Consider the following 7,094-nt stretch of genomic DNA (forward strand, 5'->3'; position numbering starts at 1 on the left):
AAACGGGAGAGGCCCCGTAAGGCAAAAAAAAAAAAAAAAAAAAAAAAAAAAAATCCAGAGTTAAGATATGTGGCTAAGTAATATAGATGAAATATAATCTTAATAATCTTACCCTAACTTTAGAACAGTCATACCTGTGTTTTCTTTTTAAGCTTCTGAAGCTTCATTTTAAATGGTTTGTTTTTTTTTGGGGGTTTGTTTTTGTTCTTGTTTTTCTGAGCCGTTTTCTTTATTTTTGGTCTGGAAGCTACACATTCTGCATCTTCGGAGCTACTCTCTGCCTCTTTTCCCTGTTCTGACTTCAGGGAAGCTGGATATTTCAACTTTCTCCTGTTTTTTTTTCTTTGAGGGTGCCTTGGGGTTCAGTAATCTCTAGTTCGGAGCCCTCGGGTGTAAGGTGGGTCTGGATCTTTTTGTTTTACAGGTGCTCTGGCTGCTTCCTTATCGGACTCTTCATTCAGCCTTTCTTCTTTTCTATCATTCATCTATCATTTTACTTTACACTATCATTCATCCCTTTTACTTCATCTATCATTTTACTTTACACTATCATTCATCCCATTTTACTTTAGCTACATCTATTTAAATATTAAGTAAATAACTCACTGGCCATTCTTACGACTAGAATGGGCTTCTCTTCAGTGTCTCAGGGAATATACTAGGTTTTCTTGGTGCCTCGTCTGGTAGATTATTAAGAAACTAAAATGGTTCCCAAAAGTTTGTTACTGTTTATAACACTAAGTTTTTTGGTTTTTTCTTTTTAAGATCTGGACTTACCTAAATAACTTGTGCTCCTTGTTCTTTTGTTTTAAATTCCACAAAGGCAAATCCCACTGCATCTCCAGTAGACTTCTAATATGGTATACTTATATAAACAACATTGCTACATTTCTCAAATACTCTTCAATTCAGCTGTGATTCACATTTTTTGGAAAGTAGTTCCTATGTAGATTAGAAGCAGTGTTAAATATGTAAGGCCTGGGCTTCCCTGGTGGCGCAGTGGTTGGGAGTCCGCCTGCCGATGCAGGGGATACGGGTTCGTGCCCCGGTCCGGGAAGATCCCACATGCCGCAGAGTGGCTGGGCCCGTGAGCCATGACCGCTGAGCCTGTGCATCCGGAGCCTGAAAAAAAAAAAAAAATGTAAGGCCTTAGTAATCAACTATACTCCAATAAAATTTTTTTAAAAATATGTAAGGACTTAGTAACTATGTAGACTAAGCTTTTCACAGATCCTTTATCTTAGAAGGGAAATAAATTTTAACTTGAATATTAAATATATATAGTCTACATCTATACCCATATCTATCTTTATTATATATATACATACATATCTACCGTATGCATATACGTACACATCTGTCTCCTAACCTGGCAAATATTTTTAGTGTTTGTTTGTTTTAAATATTTATTTGGGTCTTAGTTGTGGCACACAGGATCTTCGTTGCAGCATGCGGCATCTTTTTAGTTGAGGCATGAGGGATCTCCAGTTGTGGCCTGCAAGATCTTTAGTTGTGGCATGTGGGCTGTTAGTTGCGGCATGCGGGATCTAGTTCCCTGACCAGAGATCTAACCCGGGCCGCCTGCATTGGGAGGATGGAGTCTTAACCACTGGACCACCAGGGAAGTCCCCTTTAGTGTGTTATTATAAGTAGTACATGGAGATTAAGAACTCAACTTTTAGAGTCAAATGGAGGTGGAGTTTAATCCTGGTTCCTTCATTTACTGAAGTAACTTCTCTGAGTTTTGGTTGCCTCATCTCTCATTGGAGATAATAATGCAGTCAATGCAGGATTGTTGTGGGGATTATGTGAGGTAACATCTACAAAGTACTTAGCCTTGTACCTGTGCTAGTCAGTGGTATCTGCCATTCTCTTCTTTGCTGGCTATGCTATGTTTTTTGACTCTTCCACGTGCATTAATTTTGTGCTAGGAAAGATGCTTTCAGAGTAAGAAATTTATTCAGGTATTGTGCTGATGATCTGATACTAACTTTATACTCCTGGGCACAATTGCAACTCTTTCTATCTGTAAAATATGCCCCCCAAGTTGAAATATTTAATAATTAGAGATTCTTTCATAAAACATAGTCATTAAAAAAAAACAAGCTTGGGGCTTCCCGCGTGGCACAGTGGTTAAGAACCCACCTGCCAATGCAGGGGACATGGGTTCGAGCCCTTGTCCAGGAAGATCCCACGTGCTGCGGAGCAACTAAGCCTGTGCACCGCAACTACTGAGCCTGCGCTCTAGAGCCCACGAGCTACAGCTACTGAGCCCGTGTGCCACAACTCCTGAAGGCTGTGTGCCTAGAGCCCATGCTCTGCAACAAGAGGAGCCACCACAATGAGAAGCCCGTGCACCACAAGGAAGAGTAGCCCCGCTTGCTGCAACTAGAGAAAGCCCGTGCACAGTAACGAGGACCCAATGCAGCCAAAAATAAAAATGAATAAATAAATAAATTAATTTTTTAAAAATCCAAGCTTATCCCAGTTGCCAGTTCTATGCATCACATGGAATCCAGACTCTCCCTACTTGGAATACTTGGGTGGGTAGAACTTATTTGCGGGCTCAGTCTGACCATATCTTACATGGAGCTTTTTATCATGTATTTATTCATTCAAGAAATGAAGGAGAGAAACACCAAAATAATCAATGATAAAGAGTGGATATGCCCAACCTGATCCCAACCACAGCCCCAGTTCTGTCTTCTGTCTACAAGTTGCCCAAACATTGTCTAATGCCGCCTGGATGTGGAGAAAAGAGCAAGAGAGGTGGCCGGGAGCAGGTGTGCCACTTGGGAAGCCGTATTTCCTCTATTTGGCACAGAAAGGATACAAGGATTACCTGTGGGTTTTGTAGGCAGCTCAGTAGATGGCCAGACTTAAGCTTTCTTCAGGTACCTACCTGGGTACCTGAAGGTGGCTGTGGTGGGGACTGTGGCTGGGAGAGCCCACACTTGAGCTGGAGCCTGACCTCCATGCTAGGGAAGGTGCGGCAGAGAAGGCCAGCTGACGGCTCGTCTGGAGAACACACAGATGTGTTCGAGAAGGCCCAGCATGTGGACCCTGCCACACAGATGGCCAGGCTGTGTGGAGAGGGAGGAGGCTGCCCTGCCCACCCTGCTCCATCCCCTGTCTGCACCTAGCAGGCCAGGTGCAGGGGAGAGAGAGAGAGAGAGAGAGAGAGAGAGAGAGAGAGAGGGTTTGCAGACCGTGGCCCCATCCCCTACACGGTACTGCTGGGGGAAGAGGAGAAAAGCTTTGAGCGGACTATAAGGTTAATATTTTTAAAAGAAAACTTTTAATCATGGAAAATGTCAGACATAAAGATAGAAATGGAAGAGAATAGAGTAATGGCTCCCATCAACCAGCTTCATTAACTATAAACTCACAGCCAATCTTATTTCCTCTATACCTTCCAACTTCCCCACCCCAAATTATTTTGAAGCAAGTCCCAGCTATTATACTATTTCACCCATAAATATTTTAGTATCTGCCTCCAGAAGATAAGGACTCAAAAATAACCATTAGATTCCTGAACATTCTCAAACACTCCCTGATTGTGTCATACATTTTTATGGTTTATTTGAATCAACATCCAAATAACTCCATGCATTGCAATTGGTTTTTTGTCTTTTAAGACTCTCTTAATCTATGGTTTCCTCCTTCTTCTACTTTTTTTTTCTTTGCAATTTATTTATTAAAGAAACTCCACTGTTTTTCCTGTAGAGTTTCCCACAGTCTGGATTTTGCTGATTGCTTCCATGTGATGTTGTTTATCATGTTCCTCTGTTCCTGCATTTTCTGTAAATTGGTCATGAAACCCAGAGGCTTGATCAGACATAAATGGGTTTGATTTTTTGGCAAGACTTTTTCATAGGTGATGGTATATTCCTCCTCAGGAGGAATGTAATATCCAATTGTCTCTTTCTCTTTTTTAAAGTATGAAACTTACCGTCTTAACCATTTTTAAGTGTACAGTTTAGGAGTGTTAAGTACATTCACACTGGTGCACAGCCAATCTCCAGAAATTTTTTATCTTACAAAACTGAACCTCATGCCCGTTAAATAACGACTCTCCACCCCCTCCCCCAGCCCCTGGCAATCAGCATTCCACTTTCTCTCTCATTCTGTGTACTCATATGGGAATGCTAATGTATGATTAGCCACCACAGCAAATGACTAACATTCAGTGTTGCAGACTGTTTTTTTCTTTCTTTTTTTTAATTGAAGCATAATTTACATACAGTAGCAGATTAGTATATCATATTGATTCGATATTTATGTACATTTCAAAATCGTCACTGTACAGAGTTATTACAATATTACTGACTCTATTCCTTATGCTACTCATTCCATCCCCGTGACTTATTTACTTTACAAGACTTTTAAAATTTTCATTTCTAGCAACTTACCCAGTTTCTCACCCCAATCATGCCACCTCCTAGCTGTATGGCCATGGCCAAGTCACTCAACATCTATGAGGAAAATAAATAATACCTATCCCACAGAATTGTTTTATTAAGTGAAATTGTATATGTGAAGTTAATTTATTAACTGCGTATTACCAAAAGTTTAGATTTTCTTTTAATCCTTAAAAAAATACATTTTATCAAATTATCAGTAAAGTCCTCCAATGGCTTCCCATTACCCTAGAAAAAGATTTAACCTCCTTACCTGGCCTAAGAGTGTATGTGATTTGGCCCCTGCCTAATTCTCTGGCCTCATTCTTTACCACCCTCTTACTCACTTCCATACACAGATTCTCACCACACTGAACTAACTGGCTTCTGTTCCTTAGTCATTCCAATATTGTTGCTGCCTCAGGGCCTTTGCATGTGCTCTCCCTCCCACCTGGAAGGCTTTTCCTGTGACTCGAGTCTCCCCCCCAGTCTGCTCTCAACTCAAATATAATTTCATCTGATCGGTCATCATATCTAATGCTGTCCCCTGACCTGTGGACAGTCTCTATCACAGTAAACGATTTTCTTTTTGAAATGATCACTCTCTTATTTATGTATGTTTTACTTATCATTTACGTTCCCTACCAAAAGGGGCGTAAAGACTAGAACTTTGTCTTCTGTATCTCTCATCTAGAATAGTGCCTGGCTCATAGGAGGATTTTAATAAATATTTGTAGGACAAACTAATTACTGCTAGGGAAATTCTTTATTTAGACTTGTAAGTAGTGTCATTCATGGAAGCAAAATACATTTCAAACTTAATAATTTTATACCACAAAGAATCTGATTCTTCAAGCCTATATATATATATATTTTTTAAATCAATTATATTTGTACCAAACATGTTGATTTGTAATCTACTTTTTTAATCAGTGACACTGAATGTTTCTTTTAGAACATCATTTTTCACAGTGACATGTGGATGTACCATAGTTTATTTAACCAATTCCCTGTGGTGCGCATATTGAGAAATGCTGGGTTAAAGGGCCACTGACAAATATCCCAAGTTTCCCCCGAGAAAGACTGTGCCAGTTTACATTCCTACAAAAGGTATAAAAGAGATCCATTTTCCTGAACGCCTTCCAATACTAAATTTATCATTAGTAAAACAAAACAAAATGTTTGCTAATTTGATAAGTGAAAAATGTATCCCACTGTTGCTTTAGTTTGCATTTCTTTAATTACTTGAGTGTTTGAACTGGTTTTCTTTGCCTTTTTATCATGTTGTATTTCTTCCCGTATGAATTGTTGCACCGTTTGTGTGTGTGTTTTGGGGTGGAGGGTAGTTCATTGTTCTTGTTGCTGATTTTCTATTGTAGTGTTCATCTTTTGATTTGCAAGAGCTCTTTTTATGTTAAGGCAATTAACCTTAGTCACAAATTACAAATATTTTCCCAATATGTTGCTTGCTTTCTAATTTTCATTTGGGGCCTGAGGCCATATAAATCTCTAGCTAGGTTTATATCCTGGAACCTAAGCCAGCCAGGAGGGAAAGTTTACCTCAGTGATATCTAAGTCCCAGCCTAGGAGGCCTGGGTCCCTGGATAACACCAGACCAGGCCAGGGAGTCTGAGATGTCAAAATAATTCAGGATGAAAGATTCCCAGGGCAACCTCTAGAACAACTCGCTCTGTTTACTTACTGGTGGGCTTATGGGCTACCCTCTGCCTCTGACCCAAGATATTTAAAATTTAAAGTAGTAACTCTTAAAGATCCCAAGGAATGAAGCTATAATGGTGAAATAGAAGGAGTAGATATTTAAAAAAAATTTTTCCCTAACTACCTTATTTACTTTTTTCCATAAAGCAGTCTTCCTTTGCCTTCTCATAAAGCCAATGTGCACTAGAGGCCAGATCTGGGGGGCAGACGCTCCTGGTGAGAAATATTTGTGTGTGTGTGTGTGTGTGTGTGTGTGTGTGTGTTAGGGTGTAGGGGAGGACATCACCTTCCATCTCCTAATGAACATTTTTTTAAATGAATTTATTTATTTATTTATTTTTGGCTGCATTAGGTCTTCATTGCTGCATGCGGGCTTTCTCTAGTTGTGGCGAGTGGGGGCTACTCTTCATTGCGGTGTGCAGGCTTCTCATTGCGGTGGCTTCTCTTGTTGCTGAGCACGGGCTCTAGGTGCGCGGGCTTCAGTAGTTGTGGCACATGGGCTTCAGTAGTTGTGGCTCGCGGGATCTAGAGGGGAGGCTCAGTAGTTGTGGCACACGGGCTTAGCTGCTCTGCAGCATGTGGGATCTTCCCAGACCAGCGCTCAAACCTGTGTCCCCTGCATTGGCAGGTGGATTCTTAACCACTGTGCCACCAGGGAAGTCCTTTTTTTGTTTGTTTTGTTTGTTTGTTTCTTTATCGTCTAGTTGTGACGCGTGGGCTCTAGGGTGCGCGGGCTTAGCTGCTCTGCAGCATGTGGGATCTTCCCAGACCAGGGATCGAACCTACATCCCCTGCATTGGCAGGAGGATTCTTAACCACTGTGCCACCAGGGAAGTCCGAAAATGATCATTTTTGATAAAATGCTTTTCCAATAAATACATACTGAAGTGAATGTCCCTCACCCAGGTGAAGCAGCCTCTCTGTGTAGCATGATTGCTAAACCCCACTGCCCATCCTTTTTTTTTTTTTTTTTTG

Source organism: Lipotes vexillifer, unplaced genomic scaffold (assembly GCF_000442215.2).
Source record: "Lipotes vexillifer unplaced genomic scaffold, Lipotes_vexillifer_v1.1 scaffold543, whole genome shotgun sequence".
Lineage (NCBI taxonomy): Eukaryota > Metazoa > Chordata > Mammalia > Artiodactyla > Lipotidae > Lipotes > Lipotes vexillifer.